The sequence below is a fragment of the Convolutriloba macropyga genome, chromosome 1, assembly GCF_964194025.1.
Source record: "Convolutriloba macropyga chromosome 1, txConMacr16.3, whole genome shotgun sequence".
Taxonomy (NCBI): Eukaryota; Metazoa; Xenacoelomorpha; order Acoela; family Convolutidae; genus Convolutriloba; species Convolutriloba macropyga.
In genome coordinates, this window is record NC_134468.1 from 9,598,603 (window position 1) to 9,625,600 (window position 26,998).

General features: G+C 36.7%; 1 protein-coding gene across 1 annotated transcript in view; it reads left to right on the top strand.

Moving 5' to 3' along the window:
• Positions 1-17,278: 17,278 nt before the first annotated feature.
• LOC142334816 (neuropeptide S receptor-like) overlaps positions 17,279-26,998 on the top strand; it is a 311,777-nt gene continuing 302,057 nt past the window's right edge. The window contains exons 1-2 of the mRNA XM_075383152.1: positions 17,279-17,320; positions 17,481-17,567. The gene's annotated coding sequence lies outside the window, so the exon portion shown is untranslated. The remainder of the gene's footprint in view (positions 17,321-17,480; positions 17,568-26,998) is intronic.

Genomic DNA, 26,998 nt, shown 5'->3' on the forward strand with positions numbered 1-26,998 from the left:
TTCTTGCTTAGGAATTGTGAATGGGTGTTACTAATTCGTTGCGTTTTTTTGACCTATTCTTCAAATTCGATAACATCATGTGTACCATGTCTTCTTCGTTTGTTTGTGTTGTACTTGGTGAAATGGTTTCCGTCTAGATTGTAACCTTCCTGGGCAAAATTTCAATAGAATGGGAAACCTTTTCCTTTAATTTTTCTATTTAAATTAAGTCGCTTTTTTTGGGATAGCATACTTCGCTTGCATATGATACAATGGGTACAAAATAGCCAATGTAGGTGTTTATTTTGTTAGGAACAAAGGTGTTACTTGCAATTTTTCAGAGAGCTCGCTTTGCGTTCGAGAAACTTTGATGTGCTATGCGAGATTCTCCGCAATTAATACACCAATAAATTTTTGAATATTTACTGGTTCAGCAACATGCCCGCACATTTTTTTTACCCTTTCTCTTGTTATATAGAATGCTACATTTGTATTTGTGGAGAGCCATGTGAATTTCCCAGCAACGATTATTCGATTTAATTAAGTCATTTTCATGGAGACTTTCAATGTTACTGATCAGTTTATAATTGCAATCGTAACCATATGTAAGGCTATGATCAATTGATTAGATTATGTCATTTATGTTAACAAACAACAGTAGGTGCGCTGGTACCAAAACTTGATGGATTCAGCTTGTTGCATTCAAAATGCTGGAAAATTTTTGGTTATTTCGGTCCCTTTGTATTTTGATTTGAGCAATAATCTGCGATAATTTAGCGAAACATTTTATCGTGAGGTACTTTGTCGAAATATTCCAGGAATATTCGGGAGCAAAAAGCTAGTTCTCCGATTAGTTTTTGGTCATTGAAGCAGTGAGTTTTATGAAGGAGGCAAAGTTTTATGAAGAAAGCAAAAACTACTTTTCAGGAAATGAAAACAAAAATTAAGGAATTTGAAAAACTGCGCAACAAAGATCTTAATTTTTTTTTGGTGTATTAAAAGTAAAAAACAAATGTTGTAATTTTAATTTTAACTATAAATAAGTCCAAAAACTAACTGTTACTTTAACTCATTATTGAAATCAGCAATGATATCCAACGCTCTGCCAAATAATCCTGGAGTTAGGAATTTAGCAAGTTTATCATGAGGTACTTTGTCAAAATCTTTCTGAAAATCTAGGTAGAAGCATTTAGTTCTTCGAGTTAGTTTTTGGTCATTGAAGCATTGGGTTTTATGAAGGAAGCAAAGAAACAATAGTTGATCATTCTTGTCGGAAAGCGAAAAGTGAACTTTGAAATGGGAAATTGATTATAGCATATTTTTTCCATAAATTTTCCATTTATTTTCTGCCAATCGACATTATAAAGAGCAAATGTTGTCCGTTTATCGGTCGCTATTTTATCAATAACAAAAAAAATTGTTTGAAGCCTGTAGTGATCTGATTTTTTTACGCTTACCTATTTTGTATTGGTCAGCTAAACATTTTTCAACGGTGATCTCTATCGAGAATTACGTCTAATTGTTTGTTATCACCAATTTTCTCTCTGAAATTAAATAGCTTTTGGAAGTTATAAAAAGTGAGCTGATTTAGTTAAATGTTTTCATAGTCAGCATCGGAACGTTTTCCAGTTACTTTTTTCAACGGTGCTGTCTATCGAGAATTACGTCTAGTTGTTTGTTATCACCAATTTTCTCTCTGAAATTAAATAGCTGTTGGAAGTTATAAAAAGTGAGCTGATTTAGTTAAATGTTTTCATAGTCAGCGCCGGTCTGCAACGTTTTCCAGTTGCTTATAAATTTAGTCTTACAGTTCAATAGGGTTGTCTTACCTTCCAGTAAGTTTTGATGTTTTGAAAATTCATTTAGCAGTGATGGAATGTTTCACGACACCATCTGTAATCGCTGATTTTTCGTTGATTATTAACAATTGCATTTATAATTGAGGAGCTATTTAAGGATACCTTAATTATAGCAGTGTTCAACAAATTGAGGCTGAGCGAGGTTTTGTTTGCATTTCGGTTCCCGTGACAACAATTGGAACGCCTCCACGCTTAGTTTTGCTGCTGTCAGAGATTTTGTCTCGCCGAACGATTTCTTAGTTCCTAAAAACAGAGCTTCATTATTGCATCAGTAAGCCACATTTCAGTTAGGCAAATACTTTAATAGTTTTTACCTATGACAGAATTTGCAGTGCAGCAGCTTCGCAATAATTCCATAATACTTCGGACACTAAAAGTTTTATTTATGATTTCAACTTTTTCATGCTTTTTATCCAATCCTCTCAGTGGTCAACCCAGACATTGTTATTTTTACTGATGATCATAAGGTTTTGTATGTTGATTTAATTCCTGTTGAACTTACCCTCATGGAGGAATTCAAGTCTGCATTGTAGCAGTTTATTCCCAATTTTGTATTCTTGTGCGACAGAACAACATATAGAGGTTAACAACATACATTTACCCAGCTGTTGATGAGTTTTTTAGGGTCGGTCTCTAACTGTTTTCTTTACAGGAAACAAGTGTCCGAGAGCCGTTAATCTGAGTATTGATATTTAGATTGAAAATCATTGCATTTATTTCTCATCTATCTGACTCCGCTATTTGCGTTGGGTCTTGCTTTTTGCATTTTTCGACTCTTCTGATTATTACGCCGTTTTCATCAGGTAATCGTTTTTTATAGACCCACTTTTTTTTAACTGATTGAGCTCTGGACCTTCGTGTTTGTACAGGTGATGTCTCAAACTTTTCAACAATCTTTCACTCTATCGTTCGGGTCACCACACTTGCGAGAAGTTTTTGGCGGTCAGTTTTGATTTTATTTCTTTGATGATTATTCACTGCATCAAACACAATATCTATTTTTTATAAGAGACAAAATGATTGCAAAGAAAAAATGTTAGCTTATTACACTTGTTTTGCAGTTATGACCTCGTCGCTCATTTTGGTGCATAGTCTTTTCACAAGATATGCACCTAAAGACAGCTTGGTTTTTGTTTAAATTATAAACGCATGTTTCACATTTGATTGTGAGCACTTTTGATCGCTCCTTCTGTGTTTTCTCAGAAGAAGGGATCACCATTTACAGTAGACTTTACCCTGCAACTTAGACAAGTGGCACTTTCGGGCACTAATCTAAATAAAAATTTAGAATACCAATAGTATTGCTAGTGTTAGACTGTTCTCCGCTAGAGCGCATATAGGCACTTTCGGATCACTGCCTGAAACTTCCGCACTTGCACGATACTGCACGTGGGCGCACATAGGCCTTAAGTGCTCTGGATGGCAGCTGCTGTCTGTTTTAACAGAGAAACGCTCGCATAAAATTTTGTTATTCACATGTTTTCAATTAGCTGAGACCGTGCTTGTTTTGGTGCACCCCGTCGTCGTCGTCGTCGTCGTCGTCGTCGTCGTCGCAAAAATTGCTATATCTTTTTGCGATGTTCCACGGTGTTAACGCTTTGCGTTGTGTCTCAGCCATTGGAATTCGTTTGCAAATTTGTCGAGTTCCCCAGCAACGTCGAATGGCTTGTTTATCAAAAATAGGTTGTTTATCAAAAAAATAAAGTCACAACCGACGAATTATACAATTGTGTGATATTTACTTTATTGAGGAATGTAATGAGACGCGTGTAGTATTCTTGCTCAGCTGAGGGATAAGATATCAAATTTTAAAGACTTAAGCGAGTCCGATATTTCGTTTGCGAGTCCGATATTAATAAATTCTTTTGAAGCGATGGTTTCATTGTGTGGAATATCATAGGCTTTCACCCGTCCGAATTAGCAACGGATGGGACATGAAAATTAAAGAATTGGTCCTGTATAACAAAATGAATAACACAAGGAAAGTTGGTACTTGTTCTTAGCTACAATTGACTCAAAATCACGGGATTTGAAAAGAAGATTGGGATTCCATTTGAAAAGTCTATCATAAAAGATAGAAAACATCTATCGTGATATGTTCAAAGATGTGCAAAATCGAAATCACAGCTGAGAAAAGTAGTTACATCTATGAAACGCGACAATTACCGTCTTCAGATAACAGAGTGTAAAAAAATTGCCATGACTGTTTTTGATGACAAACCTTTTTATCTAAACGATAGGTCAAAACAGAAGAGGCATCTGAAACGATATATTGATTTTTAAAAAAATGAAAGCATCGGAGATTGAGCTGAGCATTTGTATAGTCAGATCGAAAAAATATCCTATTCTTCATCTGATAATGTCTTCTGGCAAATTTCACAAAATGACATTCGCGACGAAAACATAATACAAAAAAATTGATTTCGAAGCAGAGGAAGAACTGCTTGCAAAGCGACAACGCTTCTCCAAAAAGCGCCAAAAAACTCTAATACAGGATAGCTGACCAACTACAACCCTATTGGGAGTTCCAAGAATTATTAAAAAGAATTATTATAGAACTACCGGCGATTACTCCGCACAGCAATTGATTTTGGCGAAGCCAGCTCCGATAGAGGAGTAGAGTGGTTTTTTCAAACCGTGGTTTTCCTGAAAATTCAAGAACTCCTGACAACACGAAAACATTCGCCTCCACAGACCCAGACAGAGAAGCAGTGTTGAACTAGTTCATTGTTAAAATTTAGCAATGACTTGAAATAAAATTTGTATGTTTTGATTTTCGTTAGGTGTTTGATGTGAATAATTTTTTTTCCTCAACGTGGATTTCTTATTTCATTTTTTCTTCTTTCGTGTTTACTCTTTCGATTTTACTAACGATGCAAAACAGGGTTTTTCTATTTTTCTATTAATAAAAAATGTATGTTCGTTTTGGTTTTCGTTTCTTTTGATTAACGAAATATTCTTACAGATTTTTCATCTGCGGAGTTTGACTAATTCTTCTCATTAAACATTGAATGAAGTAAACACCTTGATCCTGCCTGCTTTCTTTAAAAAGGAGTTAAGATAAGTCTTTAAAACATCCAGGCAACAATACCCGCATATAGGGAATATTTACCAAGACATTCTCATCCATGCCGAAAAGCATACAAATTTGGGAAACAATCGAAAAACACTAATGTTGTACACAATTCTCACTAGTGATTCAAAAGTACCCCTCGAAGATTATTTACTTAATGAAAAATCCAATTGCCTGACTTTTTGCTATCACTCAAAATTGAAATGAACGAAGATTTACATAAAAACCTACGAATTTGGTGCTCCTTTTTTATATAATCCAAATAATTTGGATTTTACGACCTGTTCACACTTTTTCTGGTTATCCATGTCTATTAGAGATCAATGTTTTATTTATTCTTGCCGATTTAGTGAAGATATTCAAAAAACTAGGTCTGATGCTTGTTTTTTTTTTCCAAATACCATTAAACTAAAAATTTTATCTTTTTCTACAGAATTTCACTCGCGGCAATTTGACTGCAGTTTTCAGAGCTTCTTCTGTTGAGTGCTCATAATAAGATACATATATAACCTGATGGCGGCTATTGGTAATTAATTGAACTCATCAATGGGCAATTACACTTACATGGGAAATTACAATTACAGGTGTTTCTCGTGCTTTTGTTCACTTTTGGCTGTTTTGACATTTATTCGCATTAAGGACATGTATTCAGGTTCCTAGTAGAAATTCAACCGGGATTTGTTTTTTTTATTTAACGTTTTTGATTTTTTTTACATTGGCGCTGAAGGTTTTCAGGAAAAACTGTCCAGTTTTTCCGTTTCAATAGTTTTTGTTGGTATTTTGTTGTTATTTCCCCATAACTATATTCAGAGTGTAATTGATTATAAACTTTTTTATCTAAATGCTAGTTTCCAATTGAATGCGTTTGGATATTTTAATTTTGGTCAAATGAGAAAATGTATTTAAAAAAAACAAAAAATGTGTCTAAAAAGAATGTTCATGAGCGTAATTGATTATAAACTTTATTATCTAAATGCTAGCTTCCAATAGTATGCGTTTGGATATTTTAAATTTGGTCAAAATAGAAAATTTATCTAAAAAGCTCTGAAGCGCCCTATTGATTTCATCAAAAACATCGAAAAATTAAATGACAACTGGATAGTCAGATGGAAATAGGTAATTTTTTATTCTCCATCAGGTTATGTCTTTGTTAGACTTCTCAAATTCAGGCTAAGGCTGAAGACATAACTGATTTCGAACTACAAGACGAACCACCTACAACATGACAATGCGGGTTGCTATTTCTTTTGCCCCGTTCCACGGTATAACAAATTCAAGTAGCGTCTCAACCATCGGAATGCGGTTGCAAACATGTCGAGTTCTTCAGCAACGTTGAATGGCTGTTTTATAGTAAATTGGTCATTGAAAACAAATAGTTACAACCAATGTATAAAAAAAATTGTATGGCCTTTACTTTATTGAGGAATGTAATGAGACGCGTTTAGTATCCGTGCCTAGAAAAAAAATAAGATATCCAGTTCTGCGAAGGTCTATCATAACAATTAGGATACATCTATCGTGATATGTCAAAAGATGTGAAAATTGAAATACATGCTGAAAAAACTAGTTACATCTATAAAAAGCGACAAAAAACGTTCTCACATAACAGAGTGAAAGAAAATTGCCATGAGCGTTTTTGTTGATAAGCCGTATTTTCTAAATGATGGTATTCATTCGTATGTGTATCATTACAAAATAGCTCAAAGGGGAAGAGGCATCTGAAACGATAAATTGATTTAAACAACGTGAAAGCATTGGAGATTGAACTGATTAATTGGAGAGTCAGATGGAAGGAACTTCCTATTCTGCCCATGACGATGTCTTGTGGCAGATTTCACAACATGACTTTGATAATGAAGACTTAAAAGACAGAATTGATTTCGAAGCAGAGGAGGAGCTGCCTTCAAAGCGACAACGCTTGTCCAGAAAGTGCTTTTGAAGCGCAAAAACTTATTGTGAGTTGCAAGAAGTTTTGACGAGGAAATAGAATTACCTCCGATTACTCCGCACAGGAATCTATTTTGGCTAAGACAACTCCGATAGAGGAGTACAGTGGTTTTTTTCCGTTCATGCTTTTCCAGAAAAGTCAAGAGTTTCTGACAACACAAAATTATTCGTCATCATAGACGTGGACGGAGAAGTTTTGTTAAGCTTATTCATTGTTGAAAATAAGCAAGAACTTAAAACAAAAAATTGTATCTTTAGATTTTCACTAGGTGTCCGATGTGATTTTTTTTCTTCTTAACGTGGCTTTCTTATTTCGTTTTTTTTTCGATTTTCTTATTAACTCTTTCATTTTTTCTAATGAAACAAAATACTGGTTCCGAGTTGTCCATTAATATAAAAATTTTTGGTGGTTTTGGTTTTCGTTTCTTTTGATTAACGAAATATTCTCACAGATTTTTCATCAGCGGAGTTTGACTAATTCTTGCCATTAAACAATAAGGATATAAGCCCCTTGTATCCGCCTTCTTTCTTTAACAAAGAGTTAAGATAATTCTTTTAAACATCCAGGCAACAATACCCGCATATAGGGAATATTTGCCAAGAAATTCTCATCCATGCCCAAAAGAATACAAATTTGGGAAACAATCTAAAAACACTAAAGTTGTACACAATTCTCACTATTGAGTTGAACGCACCTCTCAAAGATTATTTACTTAATGAAAAATCCAAGTGCCTTGCTATCACTCAAAATTGAAATGGACAAACATTTACAAAAAAACCTATGAATTTGGAGCTCCTTTTTTATATAATCCAAAGTATTTGGATTTTACGATCTGTTCACACTTTTTCTGATTTTTCATGTCTATTAGAGATTAGTGTTTAATTTATTCTTGCTGATTTAGTGAAGATATTCAAAAAGTTGGGTCTGAATCTTGGTTTTTTTTCCAACTACCATTAAACTGAAAATTTTTATCTTTTTCATATAGAATTTCCCTCGCGGCAATTTGACTACAGTCTTCAGAGCTTCTTCTGTTGAGTGCTCATTGTAAGATACATAAGTGCTCCAATGGCGGCTATTGGTAATTAATTGAACTCATCAAGGGGCACTTACAACTACATGGGAAATTACCCCTACAGGAGTGTGTCGTGTTTTTGTTCACATTTTGCTGTTTTGACATTCATTCGCATAAGAGATATGTCTTCTAGGTTCCTAATAGAGAAAGAACCGGGGATCTTTTTATTTCCAGTTTACGGCTATTGATGTTTTTGTCTTTGGAACTGTTAGTTTTCAAGAATTTTGGTCTAATTTTTCAGTTTGATAGTTCTTGTTGGTATTTTGTGGTTAATTCTGAATAACTATATTGATTTCAACGAACGTTCATGAGCGTAATTGTTAATAAACTCTATTATCTAAATGTGTTCAGTTGTATGCATACGGTCATTAAAAATATGCTCAAAACAGCAAGGCCATCTGAGAAAAAAACACTGAAGCGCCATATCGGTTTCAACTAAAGTGAAACCATCGAATATTTAATTGATCATTTGGATAATCAGATGGAAGAAAATTCCCACTCTCCATCAGATTATATCTACTTTAAGCTTTCTCAAAATGAGGCCGAGGAACAAGATATAGCTGATTTCAAAGCAAAATAGGAAACGCGTTCAACATGACAAGGCCTCTAGAAAGCGCTGAATTTTGAAGAAGCTGCTCAACTCCACCCCGGTTAGGAGTCTCAAAGAGTGTCAACGAGAAATAAAATATGCCACTGCTTGGCGCAGTTGATTTTTGAGACAATTTCAGCTCTAATACGGGATAAAAGCCCAACGCCATACTTGTTGAAAGTCCGAGGAAGTATCTACTAGGAGGCAAAGTGATCTGCAACCACTTTTCGCAGGAGCTTCTTTGACACTGTCACCTATTATAGAGGACAGCTGCCTAACTCCACCCCAGTTGGGAGTTCAAAAAGTATCAACAAGGAGACAAAATGTCCTGCAAATACTTAAAGCAGGAGCTTAATTTGAAATTGTCAGATCAAGGGATATCTGCCCCATTCCACACTGTTTGGGAGTCTCATGAAGTATTAACTAGGTGGTAAAACTACTTGCGACGGGTTTCTTTTCAGATGTCCAAATAAAACAAAAAGTTCTTGAGGAGCAGTTTCAAACGGGTCACAGTTAAAATTTAGCAATTCCGCATAACAAAATGTTGTATCTTCAGTTTTTTAAGATTTTCTATGTAGATATTTTTCCCTAAATTTACCTATTTTTTTCCTTTTTTTTCTTTTTTTGTTCTTGCATTTTAAACAAAGTAACACTTCCCAGTTGTCTAATAAAAAAATATATGGCCGTTTCCGTTTCCTCTGATTGTCGAAATAACCTCAAGAAATTTCTTCAGCGGAGTTTGACTAATTCTCTCCATTAAAAAATGAAGGAAATCAACACCTCGTATCTTTCTATTTTCTTTAAAATGAAGTTCAGGTAAATTTTTCGAGCATTCAGGCAACAATGCTAACATATATGGAATAATTTTCAAGACTTTTTCATCCGTGTCCACGTGCAGACATGTTTGGGCGAAACAAGCCAAGAACGGGCTATGTTGTACACACCTCTTACTATTGATTCTAACGCACCTCTCGAAGATTGTTTCTTCGACGAACATGCAAATTGTTTGACTTTCTGCTATAAATCAATACTAAATGGGATGAAAATTTTCTTCAAAACTAAGAATTTGGTTTTTAATGGTCATTTTATGCAGTCCAAATTTTTATAGTTTACTTCTTTGCTGCTTTCTTTTAAAATCTGTTCTCACATTGGCAGATTTTGCTTGTCAACTAGAAGTCAATGAATTTTCTCTTTTTACGCTGATGTAGTAGAGATATCAAAAACGGAAATATGTTTGAAGCTGGATTTTTTTCCAACAGCCGTCAAAGTGGCTTGTAAAATTAATATTTCAACAAATTTTATGGTTTTCAGTGCAAACTTCACCAGCTGCGGCAGTTTAACTGCTGTTTTTAGAGCTTATTCACTCAAGTGCTCATAATAAAGTACATATGTGTTTTATTGGTGGCTATTGGTAAAAGTTTGGGCAGTTGCAGGCTTTGCGACTTTCACCTTTTTCGTTATCATAAAAATAGGAAAATATTTGAATCTCGCCACATTCTTTTAAATTTTTTCAAACACTATCTCTTAGTGTCATTAATGTCAGGTCATATTGGCCGCTAATTAGACATAAAAGAACCAAATTATTGTTTTGAACCCATAGATGAGTGTTTTAAACACTTTGACACCATTGGTTCTCAAAATTTGTCAGTAATCATTTTAAGGAAATGTCTCTTAGGTCCCTATTAGAGAATAAACCGGCCAATTTATTTTTTTTTTACCTTGGCACGATATGTTTTCGAGAAAGGTGGTATTTTCCTTCTGTTTCGCGTGATCTTTTTGTTATTTGGTTGTCTCATCCCTTTTATTTTCGATGAGAATATCCGGCCTCATCAGTTGTCAGGGATGATAAAATTAAAAGCCTCAGTTGTCTCAGATTATAGATATTGCCTTCAAAGAATTCTACGGTGTTCGTTTTAAAAAATATATTTAGAGAGGAGTAAAAACAATTCTTTAGCTTTCCACGATTTGCTGGATTGCAGTCTTTGCACTTACTCCCGAAGCTGACAGTTGATCTAGGTTGGTAATGAAGATATTTTTTGAAAGATCCTTTTCATTTTTTTGCGATTAACTTTCCGTTGACTTTTTACTGTTCAGCTTTAAAAAAAATGTGCCAGTTCCTTAGGTTTTGCCAAAATTGATGTCTAAATTTTTGTCTAATTGTTGACAATTTTTTTAAACTGCTGATGAGAAAAAAGTGAATGGAATTTGCCATCTGAGCTCAAAGCTTCGTATTATGATTTTGACTCATTTTGTTGTTTTTGATGTGATTTGGTCACTCTTTTTCAAGAAATACAGTTCCCGTTGGAACTGCTTAAATTTTTTCAAGACATCTAAACGTTGATGGTTTGCTGTGATTAATGATTCGGGAAAATAATTTTGTTTTTTGGTCTAATTGACTCCCTATATTTTTTGATTTTTCTCAATTTCAATAGTTTTTGCTCTTTTTGCTTTATGTGACACTGTTCTCACTAGATTCTGTACTCATTCAAAAGATGCACAGGGTCAATGTTTTTGAAATTGAAGTTGTTATTGTTATTGCTTTCATTTATTGAAAAGTTTTTTTATTGTTTCTCAAATCACTCGAACTTGGAAAACGAAATATTTGTTTATTATTTCCATTTTTTTGTTTTTACTTTTATTAGGTTCATGTGTTTCTTTGCCTGTTTTAATTTAATAATTTTATAAAATTTTTGAGTGCAAGTCATTAGTTAATTAAAATTTTGGATTGTATTCAGGACTTGTCCTGCTATGTATTTTCTTGCAGAATTTTTCACATATTTTTCCATGACTTTGGCCTTTCAAAAAGGGAGAAGTAGGTAAGAAGGCTCAGTCGGCATAAAATTTTAATAGGAGCCAAGGACTGGCTTTAGTAGTCATTCAATCGCTTAGAATCGCGACTTATTTCAGAATTGATAAATGTCTTCAGCAAGACATTATTTTTTTCATGACCAATGTTAGAGCTATATGTTATTTTACTGCCAAGATAGACAGGCAAACGAATTGTCAGTTGTTAAACGTCTGGGGCTGATAATGATGTTACTGTAGGACTTCAAGTGGCAATGGAATTGTTTTCAACTTTTTACTATTAAAATTTTCAGCACACATTTTGTGAAAATTATTTTTTTTCGAAACTTTGACAATTATTATCACGTTTCCTTTTATCGATGATAATTGGCCAGTGAAACTTTTTACGCTTGAAATTAAATACTGAATATTTTTCCGAGACAATAAAAGTTTTTCTAAGATTACAATGTTAAAGTTTTTTTGAGTAATTCCGATACAAATTGCAAAAAAATTTAAAGTTTTTGAAATTTCTGTTGGCCTTTTTTGAGTTTTTGGTCCTTAAGGGCCAATCAAACTTTTTCAGGTCTTGAACATGGGTTACTGGCCCAAATTTGAGAGGCAAACAATGGGTTTGAAAACATGAATTTTGCAAAACTTAAATGCTTTCTTTAAAATTTGCACTCGTTTTATTTTTTAATATTCGTCGTATTTCTCGTTTTTTATCAAGGATTGTGGGTGGTATTATGATAGGATTTCAGAGAACTCTGGCAATAATCAGATTCTTTTTATTTTGTTTGCAATTTTACTTTGAGAAATTATTTAAAAAATATTGTTGTATTCTGATTTCCTGTGGTTTGAAACTGATCATACTGAGACTTTCTTTTGTTGAAATTCGAATACACCAACCAATTTTTTTTGTCTAAGTCGTCGAAATGGAACATTTTTTTTAAAATTTTTAAACTAAACATATCAAACATTCCTTGTGCTTAAAGACCGAACAAACCGAGTGTTCTTTACAATCAAAACCGAACTGAGCAATAATACTGATGAAAAGAATAAGGACTTCACTTTTGTCGAGCCGAAACCGAAAAGACCGCACGTTTTCTTACTTTTGACAACGATGACTACTGGACTAGGGAAAACTTGTAAATTCACATCAAATTGGGCTTCTAATGATTCCCTGTCAACTAAGTTTGTCTTGCATTTTTTTGTGATTTGATTCAAACAAACTATAAGTAGAGCCGGAATCAGAAGGAAAACATTTTTTTAGTTTTTAGTTTAATGGCTATTTAGAGGACAATCAGATCAATTGTGACGTGGTTCGCTAATTCTAATACGTTGCAAATAGAGAAATTCTATTAATTTTTTCTATTGATTCTTGTGGTATATAGAAGATAGTCTTTCTTGAATACTGGAGCTTCATCAAAACTGATTAGCTGCTCAGACGCAATTTTTAAATTCTTGAAGTAATTTATGATTAAGTGAGAAGCAAAATATCAAATCAATAATTTTGATTATCCAAGATCCATCTACAAACATTATAACAAAAAGTTTTGTGTTTTCTAACGCAGCGAAGCAGTAAAACCTAAACTTTCTGTGCATAAATTCGGGATTGTCATACCAAATTCCGACAATAAAAAAACTAGGTTTCATCCCAATTAATGGCAACTTTTTGTCTAAAAAATATACTCAAAGTTTTCGTTTCTTAAATGGTTGAGCGAATTTTTTTTTATGATTGCTGTATTTTCGGATCAGTCTTCGGGGTAATTTTGTAATCTTTATGCGGTTCTGAAAACTGCTGATTTTTTTAGGTATATAACATCAAAAGCAATCATTATACTTTTTGCTTCTTTACCGAGCAGCCATATTATAAACTTATTGTCAACTTTGAGATGGAAGCTTTGAAAAAATCCCGTTTCTCAATCATCTTCAGTATCTAAAAGTGTGTTATCGGAAATTAAAAGCAGACTTAACAATTGATTTTCGCGAAGAAAACTACAAAACATTGATTTGCGATACGTGAACATTGTGCGCTCCCATCAACACTTTCCATTTGAAGGTTTTTGCGCAATTGCGTTGTTTCTGATACATACTTTTGAAAACTACACTTGTTTCTAAAAGTTTTGAAAAATTGATTTGAGACAATAATCGCGTCTCATATAACAAAATTGATAAGGAAAAAATCCATCGTGAGATCTCGTTTTTCTCCTGAAGTTTGAATGAGATAACACGAGTGATTTTTTAGTAACCTAATGCTGTACAATATATAATGAACTAATGGCTACGAGCAATTCAGCTGAAACTTAAATCATATCAAGTTAGTCCAAATTGCAATCGAAAATGATTCCTTGGCTTCTTCAATGCTTTTAACATTAATTTCGTGCCACTATTCCCTTTTTCTAATTAATTGGCCCCTGCAAAATAATTGCTTCAGATAATCTGCTTAGGCCAAATTTTTCAATTTTCCAACTCCCCGAGCGCACTATTTTTGTCTGAACAATGGTTTGGAAATTGTCTGATCAGAGGTCACTTCAGCATGGGACGGTCTAAACAGAGGCAGTTTCAAGTGCACTCTATTCAGATCAGAGGCCGATTCGAGCCAACACTAGTCTGATCAGATGCCAAGTCGAGTTTGTTCAAGTTTTTGTTTGTTTTTTTTTTCTGACAGATGTTGTTATTGCTAAGAGTCACCAATACAACGCATTCTAATCAGAACCCCATGGAGTCTGATAGGGTTGATCAGAATCAAGGGGTCCAGCTGATAGCAACTACCGGTCCCCTCATGAAATGATTTAAAATAAATGTCTATTAAAACGTTTTTACGCAAAGCTGTCTGGGTTCACCTATTCAATTTAAAACATGATTTTTAATAAATTTTTTGGCACTTGCGGTTTATTTTAATAAGCAACACTTTCAGAATTGCTTTTCCGTTAGTTGAAAATATGATTGAAAATATCAGTTTTTGTGAAATAAACATATTTTAGCGATATTGAGAGATTTTTTTCATGTTCAAAATCATTCTCTGATCAGATTATTTTGAAAGCCCTAAATTCGAATAAAAAACAACTTCCAGCGCACTTTATTCGGATTAGAGGCAGTTTCAAGCGCACTTTAGTCTGATCATTGGCAATTTCGAGCGCATTTCAGTCTGATCAGAGGCGATTTAAATAACATTCAGTCTGATTAGAGGCGATTTAAATAACACTTCAGTCTGATCAGAGGCCCATTCAACCTCACAAAATTTTGATCAAAAGAGGTTTACGAGCGCTTGTTAAGCGCAGAGAGAGCTTCGAGCGCACATTAGTCCAATCGGAGGAAAATTAATTCTGGGTCTGTCTGATAAGAGGTCGCTTTTGTCTGGGACGGTCTGATCAGAGACCATTTTGGACTGAACCTCAACCTAGGAAACGTAATCAATCTAAAATTTGCCTCTGCTTTGTTTGCATTTCCTGATGTTTCTTGAGGAACTCCGTGATTCAAGGATAAACAATCGGAAAGAGCATTTCTTAGTTTGTTGTGAGCTAGAAAATGTTGAGGAATATATTTTTTTCTATGTTAACCCGGGCTGAGGAATTTAGCCAAAACTAAGTAAGATCAACAGTAACTAACGCTGAGAAATCGGAAAACTCACCACAATTTGTTCATAGGAACTTGCGTTGAATGAGATAAATGTATGAATGCGCTTAATTTCAACGCTTTCAACGCAAATTTTTGTAAATAACTAACGACGATTTTTCCGACCTATCGACGCTAGTTATCGCTCTTCTGACATAATTTTGCGTTGAATTTATTAATGAGCTTTCTAAAAGTCAGCGCGTAGACTTCTGGGTATGGGACTTGAACAACTGACTTTTTGCTTACTTGTCTCATCGTCTATCACTGTGCCACAGATCCTTAATTAGTTTAAGAACTTCACTATTGATAAATCGGATTGTAACATAATACGTTTCACATAGCTTCGTCGTTTCTAAGCGTAGATCTTACATAATTTTGCGTTGAATTCAGCGTAGATCTTATATGATCTTTGTTCAACGTTTGCACTACTTTTCGCTGCTTTCAATTCTTTCCAGTTTCACGCAACTGGTTATTGATTTTTTTTTGCATTAACTCCAAAAAACCGTGCCTACCTACCTCATTCCATGACACAACTACCATCTCCCACGTAACCCCCTCCCCCGTTACACCACGACCCCCCCCCCCTCCCCCCCCCCCCCCAACGTACCAGCCCACGTAACACCCCCCCCCCCCCAGCGTACCAACCCCAGGTACCCCCCCCCCAAAGTACCACGACCACCCCACGTACAGCCCCACTTCGTACCTCCCCTCCCCCTAACCTACCCCCTCCCCCCAGTACCCCCCAAGCTACAGCACCATCCCTCGCCCAAACTTACCCCTCAACGTCCTCCCTTTATGAAAGATATACGCTAAATTCAACGCAAAATTTGTAAGATCTACACTAAATGCAACGCAGAGTATTTAAGATTGGCGTTGAGCGCGTTGAATTTAAGTAAGAGCTGCGATCACGCGTTAATCTTACATAAATTCAACGCATTCAACACCAATCTTACGTAATTTTGCGTTTTTAGCGTTGACACCTCAGCTCGGGAAGGTGTTTTCATGTTTTTTTTTCACATTTTTTCACACAGGATTCTTTGGTGTGGCATGGACAGAACTTGAAAATTCAAAACTAATCGTCTGATTATTTATCAGAAACGTTTGTCGGCAATTTGGTTGGACTTTCCTCTTTTATAATCTGCCGACTCTTCTAATTAGTTTCTAAGTAAGAATTTCACTACTGCTCGACTTTTCCTCAGTAAAAGTTATTTTGAGTTCATGGATTTTTCGGGAAAAATCTACAATACCCAGGTTGATGTGTGCGACTCAAGGATATGAGATCAGCTATACTGAAATTCTCTCTGAACAGACCCAATTGAGTCGCGCTCGGTTCGAGCACTGGTGGTACCCAGACTAAAAATTTAATAATTGAAGCAGCAGTAATAATTGGTTTGTGGTATTTTTATAAGAAAATGATATTATCTTCATTTTTTGTTTTTTTTGTGCTCCTTATTGTTTAGCTCAACAAAACAAAACAATACTTGCTCTTTAGTGTAATTTTTAACCCCTCATTGGTCAATGTTCATTAAAGAGCGGTCTCTTCGCGATTAATTAAAGCTTCCATTTCGGGAAACTGGCTATTTTACTGCGGTTGAGTCTTTTGGATCTGATCAGACTATGCACACTCTGGAAAGGCATTTCTGATAAGAACGTACAGACGTTGCAAAGAGAACTCTGTTCAGACTGCCCAGACCCTATTCCATACTCTGATCAGACTATCAGGACCATAGGTAGTGCGCTGATCAGACTGTGCAGACTCTGGATGTGACTCTGATCAGAAAATCGAGACTGCCGATTTTCTGTTGCGCTTTTACGAGTGCGACCGAAGTCGGTCTGCTCAGGTTTGGTTGCTTCCTCAATTTTGTTTGCTTTCTGTTCCCCAGAAAAAGTAACCCTACTCTTAATAGCTTCTCGACACATTAGACAAATTATCACAAAACTTTTACACTTATTCTGGTTGACCAAACAAAAAGAGGCAGAAAAATAAAGGCCGTCTTACAAATTAAACTTCCAAAATTCAGTTTGTCCTGAAGTTATTCATTCGCATCAAAACTGAACACTGGTTCCCGTTTCAAATCATTCAGCTTCTAGGTTAGTGTCGTGCTGCGGGAGTTTAGTTAAGAGTTGATATAAATATTTGAAGTTAAATCGGCGATAAAGTTGAAACGGATCCCATTTTTGTCACCTGTTTGACAGGTCTTTTGATCCTAACGAAACGCCTTTGTAAAGATATGTTTGTTACGTTTTCGAATTAACTTGCACCGCAATTTGCATGTTTCAGTGTGAAGAACCAAGCCGATAAAACTTCCATTTTGTTTGATCAATTACAAACTTTTTTCCATCTTATTAGGCTGCTTTATTTTTCGCTTTCAACTGTACCAAGATTGTACAAGATAATTAGGTCTTTCCCATTATAGCCCCCCCATGAAATTATAGCCCCCAATTATGGTATAATTAACATGATGGGGGGGCTCTAGGTTATCGGACAACTAAGATGGGAGGGGGGGGGGGGGGGGTGGGCTGTAATGGGAAAGACCCGGATAATATTCTTATGCTTCTAGCCGGTCACATTTTTATGTATTTATCGTCCGATGCGAACAAACTTATTCATTATTATCGGAGATGGCAATATCAACAATCCAGCTCAGGTAAAACCTGATTTTCAATACAGATTGCAAAGCTGTTGGGAGATAGAAGTCGGATTTTCAAAGTAACTTTATCAGAGTTACTTAACATTGCCAGATTTTCGATAACAAATAAAGCAGAGGAATATTATACTTCTGCAAAAATCTGAACATTTTTTTTCTGCAAACCATTACGTAATGGTTGAGTGACTCTGCTTGAAGTCACTGAGAACTTCTGACGTTTATAGAGAACCGGGAAGCAGTTCGAGATACTAAGTCAGAATTTCGAAGTGACTTCTGCAGAGTCACGTACCCTTCATTACACAAAACGAACATGTTTTAAAATAATGAAAGTCAACGGAAGTCAACTTCTGGCTAAGTAGCAGCGTCTGGCATTTTAACTTCTGGCACTACATACTTTCGGCATTTTAAATCGTGCGCGTGAGTGTTTTAATTCATCGTTTCCTACGATGAATGAAATTGCGAGAAATGAACACATTCATTTAGTTTGAAACCATAGAAGGCGACATTTCGGTCAACTAATGCAAAAGTTGAAATCATACGCCTCCTGTTAGCTCTTGTTAGAGAAACACAATACTGCATTGCTAATTCGAGTTTTTTCTTAGGTAACTCCCCCTCCCCAAACAGCCCCAATATTGCCATTCGGCCATCACTATTAAAACACACCATTATTGGGCGCAGAAATCAATTAAAGGTAGCTGGCTACATTGCATATAATTGATAGTTTTGTGTATGTGTGTGTGTGTGTGTGTATGTGCGTATGTGTGTGTGTGTGTGTGTGTGTGTGTGTGTGTGTGTGTGTGTGTGTGTGTGTGTGTGTATGTGCGTATGTGTGTGTGTGTGTGTGTGTGTGTGTGTGTGTGTGTGTGTGTGTGTGTGCGTGTGTGTGTGTGTGTATGTGCGTATGTGTGTGTGCTGGCAGAGGGGGTGGGGGCTGTTGATTGGTGTTGAGATGTGGTTCTGGTTGTTATCTGCAATTGAGTGCCATGATGGCGAAAGAGGGTGCAATAAATGGAGTTGGGCAATTTGAGCTGGGCTCTAACATGACTAAGCCAACCCCCCCCCCCCCACCCTCCCTCAGTCCCGCAGAGTGGTAATTGAATTTCCTGATGGAAGTATCAGATGCACATCAATCACAGCCAAACACCATTAGTGCGATACAGAGGAGGCTAACCATATAGGGTTCTCCCTCTCCCTCTTTCTCCTCTTTAATGGTAGTCGATTGAACTTTACCCCCGCAGAGCGCCCTCCCGTCTCTCTCTTTCAAGTTCTAGTGCTACTACCAAGGTAAAGGTTTAGTTCACCCTATTTGTACTTATTATCTGACACTAATGAAGATTTAATTACTTTTAAGTAGAACAGATATTTGGTATTTTTTTTTGTACCTAACCAAGGAGAACGGTGTCAAGATTAGCTACAGTAAGCAGCGACTGTAGAACTCAAGTCTCGGAGCAGATTATCTTTTCATAATAAATTGCCGGAAATATGTACATTTCCTAAAAAAAAAGGTTCAAAACTATGGTTAATTAAAATAAGATCAAAATGCTCAGAAACGGTTATTTCTGTGTAAAAAAATTGACAACATCCGGGCGGTTTACTCAGTTGGGGTAGGTGCCATGAGATAATGATCATATCATGCCCGATCAAACTCAAGTTTAAGCGTTCTTACATAATAAATCATTAAATAATAACTTTTGATAATTTATGTTGCTAACGCTTCTCCGTTATCACTGCTGTATAACCTCAAAAGGCTGCATATACTGCTTCAACAACCAATTTTTAGCATTGAAGAAGTTTTAATCAAAGTTTCTGCTGCCAATACCAAACCAATGTTTTTTTAAATAACTTTGAACTTGAAAATTTGAAATAGAACAGTATTGCTGCATTTACTTTTTTACTAACTGATCACTGATTGAATTCATTCTAATAAAATTTCAAGCTTTAAGATAACGAAGTGCAGATATCTCACAGACAACTATTACGCAATTCATCGTACGCATTGTTCCATTTTGCAGCTAATAAACTTTATTAAAAACATTTCTTAAATTAGGAGACAAAATAACAACATGTTGTTTCTTCGGAAATCGCAGTTTTGTCTTGTAATATCATGAAGTTCGTCGTAATTATAAATTGAAGTTATTTCACCTGAGATTTTATTTGCTGAACCAAATAAAGGTGAGGATTGGTCTTGCAATGATAAAAGATACAAATTAGTCTTTTGCTGATTACCTTTATGAAACTCTTATTTTCTCTGTGATTACCTAAAATAAACATTTATCAAGTAGTTTCATCACACAATATTAAAGATGAACTGAATTCTGCATAAGTTTGAATAATTTGCAGGAATGATGTTTTAGTTTCGGTGACAATGGCAAGAAATTGAATTTTATCAAAATATAATTTAGGTTTATGTTGGGTTATGGACTTTCGCAAGCGGAATAAAAAGCGTTTTTAACTAAGTAAAAAAATTAATTTCTCAAAAATGAGAGAATAACAAAATGATATTTTACAGTAGAATTTTGAGATTTACAGGAGAGATCTGATTATTAGATCAAGATGGTGATTTGAATTTAGGGATGAAAAAGGACTCAAATATCAGCTGTACATATACCCATTATCAGTGTGAAAAAGTCAAGATACAAAACTAATCTTAGCACCGTGATTTATAGTGGGGGTCGCAAAGAATACCCAATATGGTTTGCTTCTGCAAACCAGTCACAAAGGGAACCAAAAATGGAATGCATTTTGCTTGTCTTTCTAATCTGGTAAGTCAAACTTTCTTTCTAATTCTCACTAAGTTTAAGACAATAGTTTGATCGATATTCTAACACCCCCACTCAGACTTGAGCTGATTGCGTAGAGTCTGTTCCCATCAAAACTGCTCTGAATGTTTCCACTTTCGAAACGGGTAAGGACTTTGTGAAGATGTCCGCTGCTATTTTGTCTGTAGGGACGTAATGAATTGAAATAGTCCCGTCCTCCGTCTTGTACCGGATGAAGTGAAACTTTGTTTCGATGTGCTTGCTCCTTTTGTGCATGACTGGGTTTTGGCAGAGTCTGATACAACTTTGGTTGTCTTCTCCAATTGCTATTGGACGTTTCTGTTGGATGATAAAATCCTCTAGAAGTTGTTTCAGGTAGAGTGCTTCCTGAACTGCTGCTGCCATGCCCTGATATTCTGCTTCTGATGAAGAAAGAGCAACTGTGGCCTGCTTCTTGACACCCCAGCTGAGTGCTGCGCTACCTCCGTTGAGCTTGAAGTAATAGCCCGTTGTTGATTTAAAGCACATCCAGTGTTGATTGGTAGGTGCATTCATGTGTCTGGACAGAATGTTGACTGTGAACATGATGTCTGGCCTCGTCTGTTTGGCCAGATACAGAAGTGATCCAACCAAGCTTCTGTAGATCCTCTGGTCCACTTCTTCGTGTCCGTTCTGTGCTGTCTGAAGTTTCAAATTCAAATCAGCTGGAGTTCTGGAGGGTTTGCATTGATCCATTTGAAACCGCTCAAGCATTGCTTCTATGTAGCGTTCTTGGTCGACTGTGACTTTGCCCTCTTCTCGTCTGATTCTTAGACCCAGAAACCAGTGTAGTCTCCCTCTGTCTTCCATGTGAAAGGTTGCTTCTAGTGCCTTCTTGACATCAGAGACCACTGTCATACTTCTTGATGCTACTATGATGTCGTCAACCCAGACCAAGATGAAGGTGTGATCCTCTGCCTCTGATCTTGCGAACAACCAGTGATCGTTCCTGCTTCTGATGAACCCCTGTCTCAGTAGGAAGTTTGCCAGCTCTTTGTACTAGTTGTTATCAGCCTGTTTCAAACCATAAATTGATTTATTTAGTCGACATACTAATTTCTCCCCATCTGATCCGCGTTTCACAAACTCCTGTGGCTGTTCCAGATACACTTCTTCCTCGATTGGTGAGTACAGTAAAGCAGTCTTGACATCAAATTGGTGTATCACATGGCCCTGCTTCGCTGATAGCTGAAGGAGAATCCTGAATGTCTCAGGCTTGCAGGTAGGCGCAAAAGTCTCAAAGTAGTCCAGTCCTTCCACTTGTTTGAAGCCTTTTGCCACATAGCGCGCTTTGTATTTGTCCACTTGACCACTGGGTCCCAATTTCACTTTGTAGACCCATTTGCCCGGTATGACGTCCCTGTCTGTGGGTGGTCTCACTAGGTTCCAAGTCTCGTTGCCTTGGAATGCCTTGACCTCGTCCTTCTTTGCCCGGTGCCACTGGTCCCAATCGTCACCTTGCTTTGCTTCGTAGACTGTTTTGGGTTTCACATAGTCGCCCTCAGTCACAGCAAGATGGGTCCTGACTTCTCCAAAAAATTGCGGAATATTCTTTGCTCGTGTCCCTTGTCTGGGCTCTGCTCTGTCCGCGTGTTCCAGTGCATCTTCATTGAAGCCAACTGTCTCTAACTGTGAGAAGTCTTCTGTGTCACTGTCTTCCAGTGACTCTGAGTCTCTGTGACTCCCTCTTGTTTCAGTAGATCCTTCTTCAAGTGCTGTTTCTCCAACATCCGAGGCCTCTTGTCTCAGTGCTGTTTCTTGAGTATTCACTCTCCCTGCGTCATGCCACTCCTCCTTTATTGCAGTAGATGTGTCCTGTCGTTCTCCGTTGTCATCGTCTTGATGACCATCATCTGGGTGCCAGATTCCCAGTTCCGACCCATCATCTAGTAGGTCAGCCGTTTCTTTGTTGTCAGGGATTGAGCCCACTTCAGGCTCCTTGATGATCACATCTCGAACTGCCATCACCTTGCGTGTGTTGGGTATGTACATCAGGTATCCGTTTTCTCCTTCAGTGTAACCCACAAACTTTCTTTTCAGTGCCTTGGGTTCAAGTTTGCTGACTTCTTTGTCCCTCTTCCTCATGAAGACTGTGCATCCAAAAATAGATAATTTACTAATTGGTAGCTTAGGTTTTATACCTCTCATCAGCTCTGCTGGGCATTTTTCTTCTCCTCGTCTCACAATCAAGTTTTGATCCTTGCTGCGTGAAACAATGCTGCTCGCCACATCATCTTGGGAAGTCCTGAGTCAATGAGCAAACATCTCGCCATCTCCAGCAGTGTCCTGTTGCACCTCTCAGCTTACCCATTCTGTTGTGGCGTCTCTGGTATTGTCTTCTCCTGTAGAATGCCTGCATCTAAGCAGTACGTCTTGAACTGCTCTGAGAGAAACTCCTTCGCATTGTCTTGCCTCAGCTTCTTGGGCGTCCCCACACTGAGAACAAATTTCTTCAGGCTGGCCAATGCTTCACTCTTTGCCTTCAGCAATTCCACAAACACAAACTTCGTGTACTGGTCTGCAAACACTATGCAGAACCGGAACCCTGACAATGACTCTACTCTGAAAGGTCCCATCACGTCTGTGAACACCCTCTCCAGCTTCTCTTCTGCTTGGGTCTCTGCCACTCTTGGTACTGGAGTCTTTGTGATCTTGGCCAATGCACGCACATTGCATACATCACCGAGTTCCCCCACTGTCTCTGGTGCATTCCTGACCACATCCGCTTGATTTAAATGACCCAATCGTCTGTGCCACTTCCTTGCACTGTCAAGTTTCACGCTGTTGGAACTCATCTTGAATTCTAGAACGCTGCAGGGTGGGTAAAACAAATTATTTTCTTGTGTTAGTTTTACCCGAGTTCCTTTCTGGAGTTTCATGCAGCTGTTTCCTCTCTCGAAAGTGAAGCTATGTCCCCACTCCATGCATCTTGAGACTGATAGGAGGTTTGAAGAATAGTTCGGCACACACAGAACATTTTTGAGTTCGCATGGGAATTCCCTTTTGTTTGAGGGTGTGCTAATCCTCACACAGCCTCTGCCCACCACTCTGGAAGCCTCTCCGTTGCGATTTCTGACCATTGATTGAATGGGCACAAATTCCAGGAACGCATCGATGTTTGTCACTATGTGATCTGTACAACCACTGTCCACTAGCATGCCTGCTGTCTTCCACTGGGTAAGAGCTGCCCATCATTCCTCGTCTGATGTAGCCAATGTTGGACCCATTGCCACTGACTCATGTTTGCCTCCATCTCTTTGTCTCTTGCACGCCCTGTCTAGGTGACCCTTCTCACCACACTTGCTTCATTGTGCTGTCTCCTTCTTCCTGCAGTCCTTGGCAAAGTGTCCAGGGATCCCACACACAAAGCAGTTTCCTTTCTTGGGTCCCTTCTTGAAGTCACACTTCACTGCCAGTGCCACTGAACCACTTTGTCCCTTGTGTCTCTGCACCGTGCTCTCATGAAAGTTCTGCAGCCTTTTCCTCAACTCTGTGAAGTTCGTTAACGGGTTGAAGCTTTCCTGTATAACAAAACTTTCACTTTCATACCTCATTGGCAGACCATTGAGGACTAAGGCGTTGAAGAGGGTCTCTGCTTCCCCTGCTTCTTGTAGCCTTGTGAGCAACTCCTGTCCTCCGATGAAGAAGCTGTCCAAATCTTCAGAATCCTCGAGCTGCAGTCGAGCAAGCTGTGCCACTAAAGTCACCACTGTCGGCGTCTCCACACTCTGAAATCTCTCTTGCAAAAGCTTCCAAGCCTTTGCTCCATCTCCAATGCCATCATCTTCCACACAGTCATGTCTCATCAGCATGAGCGTTGTTGCATCTAGAGTCAGTGCCAGATGGCACCACACATTGTTCCCTTTCTCATTGATGTCTGCAACTTCCTTCTCATATGCATCCTTCAGCACCTTGTGTTTCTTCTTCTCATCATTGATTGCCCCATTGGCCTGTGGCGCAGGCTCATTGGGTTGCTCCGCTGTCCCCAGTAGTGATTTGTAGAGTCCCTTCGTCTGCATCATCACCACAAATCTTGTGCTCCAGATTGGAAAGTCCTGTGCCTTTCCTGTGTAGGTCAGCAGCTTCACTGTCTGTTGATCCATTGGAGTTTGAGCAGGCAAAACAGTTGTGAAAAGAAAAGGTACTAAGCAGAAAAGGATTATGACTGTCAACAACAAATTAGTTTTGTTTTGGAAACTAATTTTAGGACTTAGAAAATTGCTGGGTCCAAAACCTGTTGGGTTATGGACTTTCGCAAGCGGAATAAAAAGCGTTTTTAACTAAGTAAAAAAATTAATTTCTCAAAATTGAGAGAATAACAAAATGATATTTTACAGTAGAATTTTGAGATTTACAGGAGAGATCTGATTATTAGATCAAGATGGTGATTTGAATTTGGAGATGAAAAAGGACTCAAAAATCAGCTGTAAATATACCCATTATCAGTGTGAAAAAGTCAAGATACAAAACTAACCTTTGCACCGTGATTTATAGTGGGGTCGCAACGAATACCCAATATGGTTTGCTTCTGCAAACCAGTCGCAAAGGGAACCAAAAATGGTATGCATTTTGCTTGTCTTTCTAATCTGGTAAGTCAAACTTTCTTTCTAATTCTCACTAAGCCCAAGACTATAGTTTGATCGATATTCTAACAAACTCTTATTTTCTCTGTGATTACCTAAAATAAACATTTATCAAGTAGTTTCATCACACAATATTAAAGATGAACTGAATTCTGCATAAGTTTGAATAAATTGCAGGAATGATGTTTTAGTTTCGGTAACAATGGCAAGAAAGTGAATTTTATCAAAATATAATTTAGGATCGATATTCTAACAAACACTTATTTTCTCTATGATTACCTAAAATAAACATTTATCAAGTTGTTTCATCACACAATATTAAAGATGAACTGAATTCTGCATAAGTTTGAATAATTTGCAGGAATGATATTTTAGTTTCGGTAACAATGGCAAGAAAGTGAATTTTATCAAAATATAATTTAGGTTTTTGTTGGGTTAAGGACTTTCGCAAGCGGAATAAAAAGCGTTTTTAACTAAGTAAAAAAATTAATTTCTCAAAATTGAGAGAATAACAAAATGATATTTTACAGTAGAATTTTGAGATTTACAGGAGAGATCTGATTATTAGATCAAGATGGTGATTTGAATTTGGAGATGAAAAAAGACTCAAAAATCAGCTGTAAATATACCCATTATCAGTGTGAAAAAGTCAAGATACAAAACTAACCATAGCACCGTGATTTATAGTGGGGGTTGCAACAAATACCCAATATGGTTTGCTTCTGCAAACCAGTCGCAAAGGGAACCAAAAATGGTATGCATTTTGCTTGTCTTTCTAATCTGGTAAGTCAAACTTTCTTTCTAATTCTCACTGAGCCCAAGACTATAGTTTGATCGATATTCTAACAAACTCTTATTTTCTCTGTGATTACCTAAGATAAACATTTATCAAGTAGTTTCATCACACAATATTAAAGATGAACTGAATTCTGCATAAGTTTGAATAAATTGCAGGAATGATGTTTTAGTTTCGGTAACAATGGCAAGAAAGTGAATTTTATCAAAACATAATTTAGGATCGATATTCTAACAAACTCTTATTTTCTCTATGATTACCTAAAATAAACATTTATCAAATAGTTTCATCACACAATATTAAAGATGAACTGAATTCTGCATAAGTTTGAATAATTTGCAGGAATGATGTTTTAGTTTCGGTAACAATGGCAAGAAAGTGAATTTTATCAAAATATAATTTAGGTTTTTGTTGAGTTATGGACTTTCGCAAGTGGAATAAAAAGCGTTTGGGGATGAAAAAGGACTCAAAAATCAGCTGTATATATATCCATTATCAGTGTTAAAAAGTCAAGATACAAAACTAATCTTAGCACCGTGATTTATAGTAGGGGTCGCAAAGAATACCCAATATGGTTTGCTTCTGCAAACCAGTCGCAAAGGGAACCATAAATGGAATGCATTTGCACTTTTCTAAGACTTCATTCACACTTCCGGAGATATCATCATCATTTAATACATGCTGGGAAGATTTTACATCATTTATCTAACTCTAATAATAGTTATCTAGATTCACCACTTTCAACCGAATAATTGATTCTAAGCACCATTTCTTGACGATTCATTATATAATTTCTTTGATCGAAGTCCATATTGCTTGTCTTTCTAATCTTGTAAGTCAAATTTTCTTTCTAATTCTCACTAAGCTTAAGACTATAGTTTGATCGATATTCTAACAAACTCTTATTTTCTCTGTGATTACCTAAAAAAACATTTATCAAGTAGTTTCATCACACAATATTGAAGATGAACTGAATTTCTGAATAAGTTTGAATAATTTGCAGGAATGATGTTTTAGTTTCGGTAACAATGGCAAGAAAGTGAATTTTATCAAAATATAATTTAGGTTTATTTTTTGTGAATGATAAATTTGGTGCTCTGTGTCGCAGAATTAATAAAGTTGGAAGGCCAAATTACAATTAAGAACGTTTGTCTAGGAAAAAAATCATTTTGTTAAAGTGGCGTCATTTTTGCTGATTTTATTAATTTTTTTCTTTCGAAAATTTATCGATAATAGTAGCCATGTGCCTGCTCA